The sequence below is a fragment of the Staurois parvus genome, unplaced genomic scaffold (assembly GCF_062004578.1).
Source record: "Staurois parvus isolate SC_StPar_1 unplaced genomic scaffold, SC_StPar_1.0 ptg000682l, whole genome shotgun sequence".
Taxonomy (NCBI): domain Eukaryota; kingdom Metazoa; phylum Chordata; class Amphibia; order Anura; family Ranidae; genus Staurois; species Staurois parvus.
Genome location: NW_028318478.1, coordinates 1,681,130 through 1,691,247, shown reverse-complemented (window position 1 = coordinate 1,691,247; position 10,118 = coordinate 1,681,130). Strand labels below are relative to the sequence as shown.

At 42.0% G+C, this 10,118-nt stretch overlaps 1 pseudogene; it reads right to left on the bottom strand.

Moving 5' to 3' along the window:
• Positions 1-5,228: 5,228 nt before the first annotated feature.
• LOC149447525 (U2 spliceosomal RNA) lies at positions 5,229-5,343 on the bottom strand (annotated as a pseudogene).
• Between the last annotated feature and the right edge of the window lie 4,775 nt (positions 5,344-10,118).

Genomic DNA, 10,118 nt, shown 5'->3' with positions numbered 1-10,118 from the left:
CTCACAAATGTGCTTCTGGAAGAATGGTCAAACATTCCCAGACACACTTCTAAACCTTGTGGACAGCCTTTCCAGAAGAGTTGAAGCTGTTATAGCTGCAAAGGGTGGGCCAACTCAATATTGAACCCTACAGAATAAGACTGGGATGCCATTAAAGTTCATATGCATGGAAAGGCAGGCATCCCAATGCTTTTGGCAATACAGTGTATGTTATATCTCAATAGAATATGAAATAAATACAACCCCAATTCCAAAAAAGTTGGGATGCTGTGTTAAATCTACATAAAAACAGAATACAATGATTTGCAAATCTTATAACCCAATATTTATTTCAGTATAAAATAGAAAACATTAAATGTTTAACCACTTGCATACCAGGCACTTATACCCCCTTCGTGCCCAGGCCAATTTTCAGCTTTCAGCGCTGTCGCACTTGTCGGCAATTGCGTGGTCATGCAACACTGCACCCATATGAAATGCTTATCATTTTTTTCACACAAATAGAGCTTTCTTTTGGTGGTATGTACTCGCTGCTGCATGTTTTATTTTTTGTGCTATAAACAAAAAAAGAGCAACAATTTTGAAAAAAAAGTTTTTCTTTGTTTCTGTTATAAAATTTTGCAAACAGGTAATTTTTCTCCTTCACTGATGTGCGTTGATGAGGCTGCACTGATAGGCGGCACTGATGAGGTGACACAAATAGGCAGCACTGATGGGCATTGATAGATGGCACTGATATGCAACAATGATGGGCACTGACTGGCAGCACTGCTGGGTGGCACTACTAGGCACTGGTGGGTGGCACTGTGACAGCGTGATGAAAGTGCAGCCGATAACCGGCAACTGCATTTACCGGTGATCTGCTGTGTGATTGGCCTTTCACCACATCACGTGATCAGCTGTGTCCGTAGAACACAGTGATCACGCGTTCTGGGAGGACGTCATATGACGCCCTCCCAGAACTGGCCGGCTGCGGTGAAGCCGTCATTCGGCTATCTGCGGTCGGAAAGTGGTAAAACTGAGAAAATGTATAATTTTAAGAAAAAAATCAGTTATTACCTGTTAACTGTATTTCAATGAATCTTCAATAGCTTACATGAAAGATAGGCTCCTCCTCCCACCAGGAAACAACTGATCCACTTTTTCCCTAATAGCCAGCCTCTCCATCCCTGGGTCCTTAGCATAGGAATATAACTGAAGGTCTAGGAAAGATCATAAGAATAACAGTAGTAACAGTATATATGTATAAATAGTCCTTCACATGACAACATGACCACTCATAACACGTCACCAATTGGGCGGGAACTACGCTGTCCTGGAAGATTCCTGAAAATACAGTTAATAGGTAATAACTGTGTTTTCCCAAGTCATTTTCCAGGACAGCTTACATGAGGATTAAATAGAAATACATACATTAGGGTGGGACTGCTGATCGAAAGACCTTCCTGCCGAATGCTTGTTCTTTATTGGTGGTTAGGTCTAACCGGTAATGCCTGGCGAATGTGCTAAAGCTGGACCATGTTGCGGTCTTGCAGATCTGTTCAGGGGAGGCTCCAGCTTTTTCCGCCCAAAACAACAAACAGGGGTAGTGTCTGTCCTGGCCGGAGGAAACACCAATACTGAGGACCCTGGGATGGAGAGGCTATTTATTAAGGAAAAAGTAGATCAGGTGGGAGGAGGAGCCTATCTCTCATGTAAGCTGTCCTGGAAGATGACTTGGGATAAATAAGATAATTTTGAAATTGATGCAGCAAGACATCTCAAAAAAGTTGGGACAGGGCCATGTTTACCACGGTATGGCATCTCCTTTTCTTTTAACAACACTCTGGAAAAGTCTGGGAACTGAAGAGACCAGTTGCTGGCGTTTTGAGAACTGAATATTGCACCATTCTTGCCTGATATAGAATTCTAACAGTCCTATGTCTTCTTTGTTGTATTTTTGTTTCAGGATGCACCAAATATTTCCAGTTGGTGAAAGATCTGGACTGCAGGCCGGCCAGTTAAGCACCTGACTCTTCTTGAGATGTGTTGCCACCATCGATTTCAAAATGATATATATTTTTTCTTAAAATTATATATTTTCTCGGTTTAAACATTTAATATATTTTCTATTTTGTGCTGGAAATAAAATGAATTTATACAATTTGCAAATCATTGCATTCTGTTCTTATGCAAATTTTATACAGCGTCCCAACTTTTTCAGAATTGGGGTTGTGAATAAAACTGCAAAAAATTAGAAAATGTGAAAAAAGACTTGTTAAATACAAAATATAATTAAGTACAGCAATGCTGGACATGTATAGCTCTATTCAGCTCTATAAAAGTTGCTGCCCAGTACTGGAGAAGATTTTCTGGAACATGAAAATGCCACAGGAGGCTGTGGCTGACACAAAGAGGTTTGTGTACAAAAGGTTGGGGGGGGGGGGGGGTAGTGTAGCCGTGCTTTAATGTTCCCTTTGAACATAAAGACTAAAAAGCAAAGTATAGTTACATAGTTGGTGAGCTTGAATAAAGACATCAGTCCATCCAGTTCAACCTGTGTGAATGTGTGTATGCATTTATGTCTCTAGCATTTCCCATATCCCACAACCAAATGATAAAATGTGACCTCCAAGTCCAGGGTCTGCTACTTGTTCTCATAAAAATATTATATTTAACAAACACGAAAAAAAGAACAAGCACAAATATGTCAAGAGGGAGCCACCAGTGTATATACTTGAAATGACATTACAAAAATAGATAAAATCCTGACATGGGCTCGTCTTTTTTGCACAAACTGTAAACCCATCCAAGATCACTGATATCTCTCCTGAAACCCGAGGGACAGCTCAACATTATATAAATAAACATATGATTTTTACATACATCTAAAAACTACAAAGCACATCAGTCACTGTATATTTAGGGATATTGTATAAAAATTCCAAGTTATACTTGAACTAGGACTTGCCATATCCCTGTATATTCGTTACAATGTGGCAGGCCATACACAAACCAAATTTCTTTCCTGCAACCATGGGTTGCCACAGACAGTGTTGACAAGGGAATCCCCCCTGCCGAGCCATTGTATACCAGTGGCTATACCAGCCATTAGTGATAATCGTATGTCAAATCCGGCAGGCTGGATGTACCCAAGTAGATCATTTGATCAACTTGGGAACATTTAGCCTGCCCATACATGGCGCAAATCTCATCCGGTTTCTGCTTAACTGGCAAAGATTCAAACTGTATATTGCTGGCATAAGATGCCTATCTAAGAGTTTTTTTAAACAGTGAATTTCTATTGTGCATGTATTTGAAATGACAATTTCCTTAATAGCAGAGCTCCAGGCAGAATAGTTTTGTGATATGTGGTATGTGCAAACTAATTATACATAGCCTATGTTTGAATTGCTGCTGTGTAGTGAAAAATTACTTTGATTTATGGCAGAATGTATACCTACTGCTGTATTTGCAGAACTGCAGCCATGACAGCTGTATTACCCCCCCCCCCCCCCATTCCTTTTGTCCAAATGCCTTGTACTCTGTTCAGTGGTGTATTTAGGTTTCGTGCTGCCCTAGGCAACACACAAATCGGCTCCCCCCCATGGAGAGACCCTGACACTGACCAACCCCCCCACGAAGAGAGCCTGGCATTGACCAACAACACCCCAGCTCCCTCCCACCCCCACCCAAGAGAGCCTTCCACTATCACTGCCCCCCATACACTGACAACACCCCCACCCAGCGAGAGAGAAGACACTCACCTTCACAGCTCTGTTCCCCAGGAACAAGAGTCAGGCTCTTCATACACCATCAAGCAGCCCGCAGCCTCTCTCAGATCCCACCTGGTCCCCATGCTGTATGTCTCTCTTCTTTTGGGGGGCGGTGCAGCCCTAGGCAAATGTCTTGTTTGCCTTGTGGTAAATACACCCCTGACTCTGTTTACTGAGTAAAAGGCTGCATTGTGGCTCTCATACAGCGGAACAATCCTGATGTTTATCCTCCCCTCCTCTCTCCTTGTTCACTCTAGGAATACACCTTTTATTCTATAAACAGAATATAAGGTGTTCTGTGAATGGACAAGGAGAGATGAAAGGGAGGGTTAATGACAGGATCACTTCCTTGTATGAGAGATGCATGAGATATTTACACAACACAGCAGTCATACAGACATAGGATATACATCATTAAAGTTCATATTTTGTATACACCACGTTGCAAAATCGTTCTGCCTGGACTTACACTTTAGGCCCCTTTCACATGGGCAGACCAATCAGGTCCGTCTGTCAGTTTTTTTAGGCGGACCCGATCAGATCCTCCATTATCCTCTATGACACGGCTGATGTAAACAGACTTGTGTCCGTTTACACTCGCCTACATACAATCTGATTTTTTTTTATGTCCGCAAACGTGCAGCTATAACGAAAAACCCGTAAGTGTTCACAAAAAAGTGCAAGTGCAAAACACCACACAAAAAGTGCACTTAAGGGTGTGCTTTTGTCCTACCCCCGAAGGGGTTGAACCGTTACCCTGATCCCCCGGGGCACGAAGCTCCTGACAGGGACAAGGTTCCCATTTGGTCCTCCTGGCCAAAAGGCCTGGTGGACCACCGTTCCTTATGTCCAGCCGAAGCCGGACATCCAGTACTAGGTCAGGGGGTTCTCCCGAAGAGAAAACCCCCTAGGGACAGGGGAGGAAGGAACCGTATGGCCACACATCCTCCCCCTAGACGTCAGGGTAGGCCCGAGGACCCACACCCTCCATCCTGTGAGAAAAACACACACAAAAGTAAAAGGTGACAAACGTGGGGTGAGGAAAAATAAATAAATAAATAATTAAATAAATCTATAAAAATAATAAAAAGTGTCGTGCCCAAATTGTGCACTGACCAGACCCTGAGGCCTGTAGCAAAAAAATTGCCCAGAACTTGACCAAAAGGCCCGGTCCTAGAGGCGCAGTGCAAAAAGTGTTTAAACTCGGTGACCATGTGCTCATTCACAACATGGGGTCCCACACCCAAGTGTTACTCAGAGCACCCCTGAGGCGACTACTCAGGGGGCACCTAGTTTGCGGACTCTCTGCCTTCCCAGCCCCAGGCCAGACCAAGGTAGACCGTCCAAATCAGGAGGCAACTGGGTCCTTCAGACGTTCCAAAGGAGAATTACTCCCGAGGCCCCAGAACGAATCATGGCGCTCCCCGGTTTCTGTCCTCCCCGTAATAGCCATCCAGACCCCCATCATTCCAGTGAGGGTACTGTACAACAACCATCCCCGTAAACTAGAATGGTCGGTAGCACCCCCACTGGACACTGATAAGAACAGATACTACACTTGATCTTAGCCAAAAGGCCGAGAAGCGATAGCCTACATACAATCTGATGACAGATGGAATTTGTTCCCCTTCCATCTAGCAGATAAGATGGCAGTCAGGTGAAAACAGACAGGCATTCCAGTTACATCCGACCGCTCATAGAGGACAGCAGGCTGTGTCAGTGTCCATTTTGTATAAGCGTAATGGACACAAACCAGCCATCCACTTCCTCAGCAAAGATCAGTGGGCAGATTCCCCGATGAGCAGACTCCTGACGGTGTCCACCCTGTGTTAAAGGGGCTTTAAAGTAATTTATGTAAATTTATAAAAAAATAGAGATATAGAAGAGTACTTTAATAAAACAGCCAAGAGATTTGTAACATAACCATAGGATGGCTCAGAACGAGCGTACTAGACTTTCTTTTTTACCCTAGGGCCCGGAGTAGATGGCTCATGTGAACAACATAGCCAGTGAGCCTGTATTCTAAATTTACTACAAATCAATGGAATAAAAGGAGAGTGGCATACAGTAATACATTTATGGGGAAAAAAACAGAGTCTTTACTTTTAAAAACATCAATAATTATGCAAATACAGCTCTCAAAAAGGCAAATAACACCGTGACCAGTCACCAGGAACGTTGTGTTTATTCCTTTATTAAATCACATGCTTACTTGCATAGGAGAACAAATAAAATATTACTTGATTTAAATAAGCTAAAATGATGGCAGTAAAAAAACATTTCTCCAAAACACATAAAAATGTCATATTTGGGTAGTCTTTCTGAACAGACCTTCACTTCACTTTTATCTTAATTTATTTTCTGTGTGTTCAGTGTGATTACTTGACCAGATCAGATAAATTGTAGGTTCAGTGTTTTCACTTAGATATAAAAGAGTCTAACTGCTACGATATTGGGCCACAGTTGGGGCCGTCCCTTTCCCCTTCTATTTCCTTATCCTGTGCCAGAAAGGGGGAAGTGACAGACTTGTTCCCTTTCTCGACCCAACATGTACATTAGGACATTTAGAGGCATATTTTAAGCTCAGAGCTTAGAGGCAGAAAAAAACCCTTCTTTGCATTTTTGAGAGATTTCTGGCAGAAAGAAAAAACACTAAACACTCCTAAATGCCTGTACAAAAACACTCTGTATGAGTGTTTTTTCTGCCATAAGAACTGGCTTTTTTTTATTTTTTTTTAAGTCCAGTGTGCAAGGACCCTAAGGCTCTATTCACACTTGAGCGTTTTGTAGTTTGAAGCTCGAAGCTCCAAAAAAAGCTCAAACCTAAAAATTAATTGTTCTCTATGGTGCCTGAACAGGTACCATAGAGAACAATTGATTTTTTTTAAGTTTGAGCATTTTTGGAGCATTGAGCATAAAGCTACAAAACGCTCAAGTGTGAATGCAGCCTAAAAGTTTTTTTTTTCTTAATGGTTTATGCCTCAATGTGCTAGTATGCACAGCATGTTAGCACATTATGATAGGGTTACCTGTCCAAAAGAAGCCCTCCAGTGCTGTGCTGTCAGCGCTCAGGCACTTGCATCTTCTCCTGGTCTTTCCGGGTTTGCATGTTTGGCTGCTTGAGTGGCTGGGCCATGATGATGCCACTCCCACGTATGTGTACAGGAGTCACTTCATCATGACACAGAGTGAGTGCCATAAATATGCTCGGAGCTGCACATGCGTGGCTCAGTGTACATTACCGCTGACAGGCTGGGAGAAGCATTTATACCAAAATAAACCCATGGAGTCTCTTGTCATAAAAGCCCTGCCTGTCAATGGTTTTTTTTTTAAAATAAGTTTAATACCACCTTGGGAGGAGTTATCAGAGTTCACATATACCTGTTACCTTGAAATACTATGTCATAATTATTTATAATCAGCTTGATAAAGAGCCTGGTATGCTTGAAACTGTTGCGGTTTCCCACTCTGTTATTTTTGCAAATCCAAAAAAGAAATGTGCTGAAACTGCCTGTTCTGATTTCTATATATAGGAGGGTTATCCTGTTGTTTTGTGGACACACTGTTGACCTGTAAGGTACAAGTGCTCCTTCCTATCAGGGGAATTTATCAAAAGTGGAACATCTGTGCATGGCGGCCAAACAGTTTTAACCATACATTTTCAAAGCTTAACTGAACAACATGAAGATAGAGACTGGTTGCTCCAGTTTTGATAAAATTATATTATATATATACACACACACACACAGTGCCTTGAAAAAGTATTCATACCCCTTGAAATTTTCCACATTTTATCATGTTACAACCAAAGATGTAAATTTATTTTATTGGGATTTTATGTGATAGACCAACACAAAGTGGCACATTGTGAAGTGGAAGGAAAATGATAAATGGTATTCAAAATGTTTTACAAATAAATATCTGAAAAGTGTGGCGTGCATTTGTATTCAGCCCCCGAGTCAATACTTTGTAGAACAACCTTTCACTGCATTTATAGCTGCAAGTCTTTTTTGGGTATGTCTCTACCAGCTTTGCACATCTAGAGAGTGAAAGTTTTGCCCATTCTTCTTTGCAAGATAGCTCAAGCTCTGTCAGATTGTTTGGAGAGCATCTGTGAATGGCAAATTTCAAGTCTTCCACAGATTCTAAATTGGATTTAGGTCTGGATTTTGACTGGGCCTTTCTAACACATGAATATGCGTTGATCTAACCCATTTCATTGTAGCTCAAACTGTATGTTAAGGGTCGTTGTCCTGCTGGAAGGTGAACCTCTGCCCCACTCTCAAATTTTTTGCAGACTATAACAGGTGTTCTTCTAAGATTGCCCTGTATTTGGCTCCATCCATCTTCCCATCAACTCTGACCAGCTTCCCTGCCACTACTGAAGAATAGCATCCCAACATGATGCTGCCACCACGTTTCACGGTGGGGATGGTGTGTTCAGCGTGATGTGCAGTGTTAGTTTTCCGCCACACATAGCTGTAGCAAACTTGCACACAGAGATGGATGCGAACCTCCATTTTGGCAAAGGATCTTCCAACTTGTATCATTTCTACTGTTGACTGACATGTGGTCTGGATGATGACAGAGATCACAGGCAGCAAACTCACTGGGAGGGCGTCATGGCTATAAACCCCAATTAGCGGTGCCCCTATGTCTGTGAGACTCTTGCTGGAGAAGGGATCGTAAAGCCATAAACCAAGCCCTCACCGAGTTTCAAAGACATTCCAGGTAGTTGTAAAAACAGACTTACATTTAAAAACTCACTTTTCCATATCATTTTATATCTTCAAATAGGACATAATTACATAAACATTGATACAAGTCGCCTGATATATTACATCCCCTACCTGGCATATACAGGAGAGCAGAAAATGATATCTCCTTAACCGTCCAAGCAGGTATGTTATATTTCATATCTAACTGTTCAGCAGATAGATCTGCATATTAATCTACTAGTGGCAAGGCTGCTAAATGCACAGAGAATAAGTTATGAACCATGACATCAAATGGGAGGGTTTTGGTCATAACTTGGGTCTCCGCCTGCAACACCCGCCCATATGAGGCGATTGGTTCTCTGCTTCAGGAGACACCCTGCTGAGTTCCTAGAAAAAGCTGAGCTAAGCTGAGTTATGCGAAGTTGAAGAATTCTCCCTTTTAACATCGAAACTAACTTTGGGAAATAAAAGCATCCAATGGCTTCCTTCTTGTCACTCTTCCATAAAGGCAAGATTTGTGTAGTGCACGACTATCAGTTGCCCTGTGGACAGATTCTTCCACCTGAGCTGTGGATCTCTGCAGCTCCTCCAGAGTTACCATGGGCCTCTTGGCTGCTTCTCTGATTAATGCTCCCCTTGCCCGGCCTGTCAGTTTAGGTGGACGGCCATGTCTTGGTAGGTCTGCAGTTGTCCTATACTCTTTCCATTTTCGGATGATGGACTGAATAGTGCTTTATAAGATGTTCAAAGCTTGTGATTATTTTTTATAACCTAACCCTCTTTTAAACTTCTCCACAACCTTAATCCCTGACCTGTCCGGTGTGTTCCTTGGCCTTCATGATGCTGTTTGTTCACTAATGTTCTCTAACAAACCTCTGAGGGCTTTACAAAACAGCTGTATTTATACTGATATTGCATTACACACAGGTGGACTCCATTTTCTAATTAGGTGACTTCTGAAGGCATTTGGTTCGATTAGGTTTTAGTTAGGGGTATCAGAGAAAAGGAGGCCGAATAAAGATGCACGCCACACTTTTCAGATGTTTGTAAAAAATTTTGAAAACCACTTATTTTCCTTCCACCTCACAATTATGTGGCACTTTGGGTTGGTCTATCACATAAAACCCCAATAAAAAACATTTACCTCTTTGGTTGTAACATGACAAAATGTGGAAAATTTCAAGGGGTATGAATACTTTTTCAAGGCACTGTATATATACATACACACACTATATTGCCAAAAGTATTGGGACACTCCTTCAAATCATTAGTTTCAGGTGTTCCAGTTTGGGGTGGAGGAACTTGGGGACTGGCCTGCACCTTGACTGAGTCCTGACACCTTTGGGATGAATTAGAGCAGAGACTGCGAGCCAGGACTTCTTGTTCGACATCAGTGCCTGACCTCATAAATGCGACATGGTTTCATAAGTTATGTATGAAACTTTGTATCCAGGAACGCAAAACAATTGGTGTAATCTGCACAAAAAGTTTCCTTCTAATGAGAATTGACATTGCATTGTTAGTGCCAGCAGTCTCTGTCACAAGGATGCCTCCTGGCTGTCAAATAAAATATCATATGCCCAGCCTACTGTTTGTTTTGTGATATAATTGTAGACATAACTCAATTATCAAATGCCTCTTGATA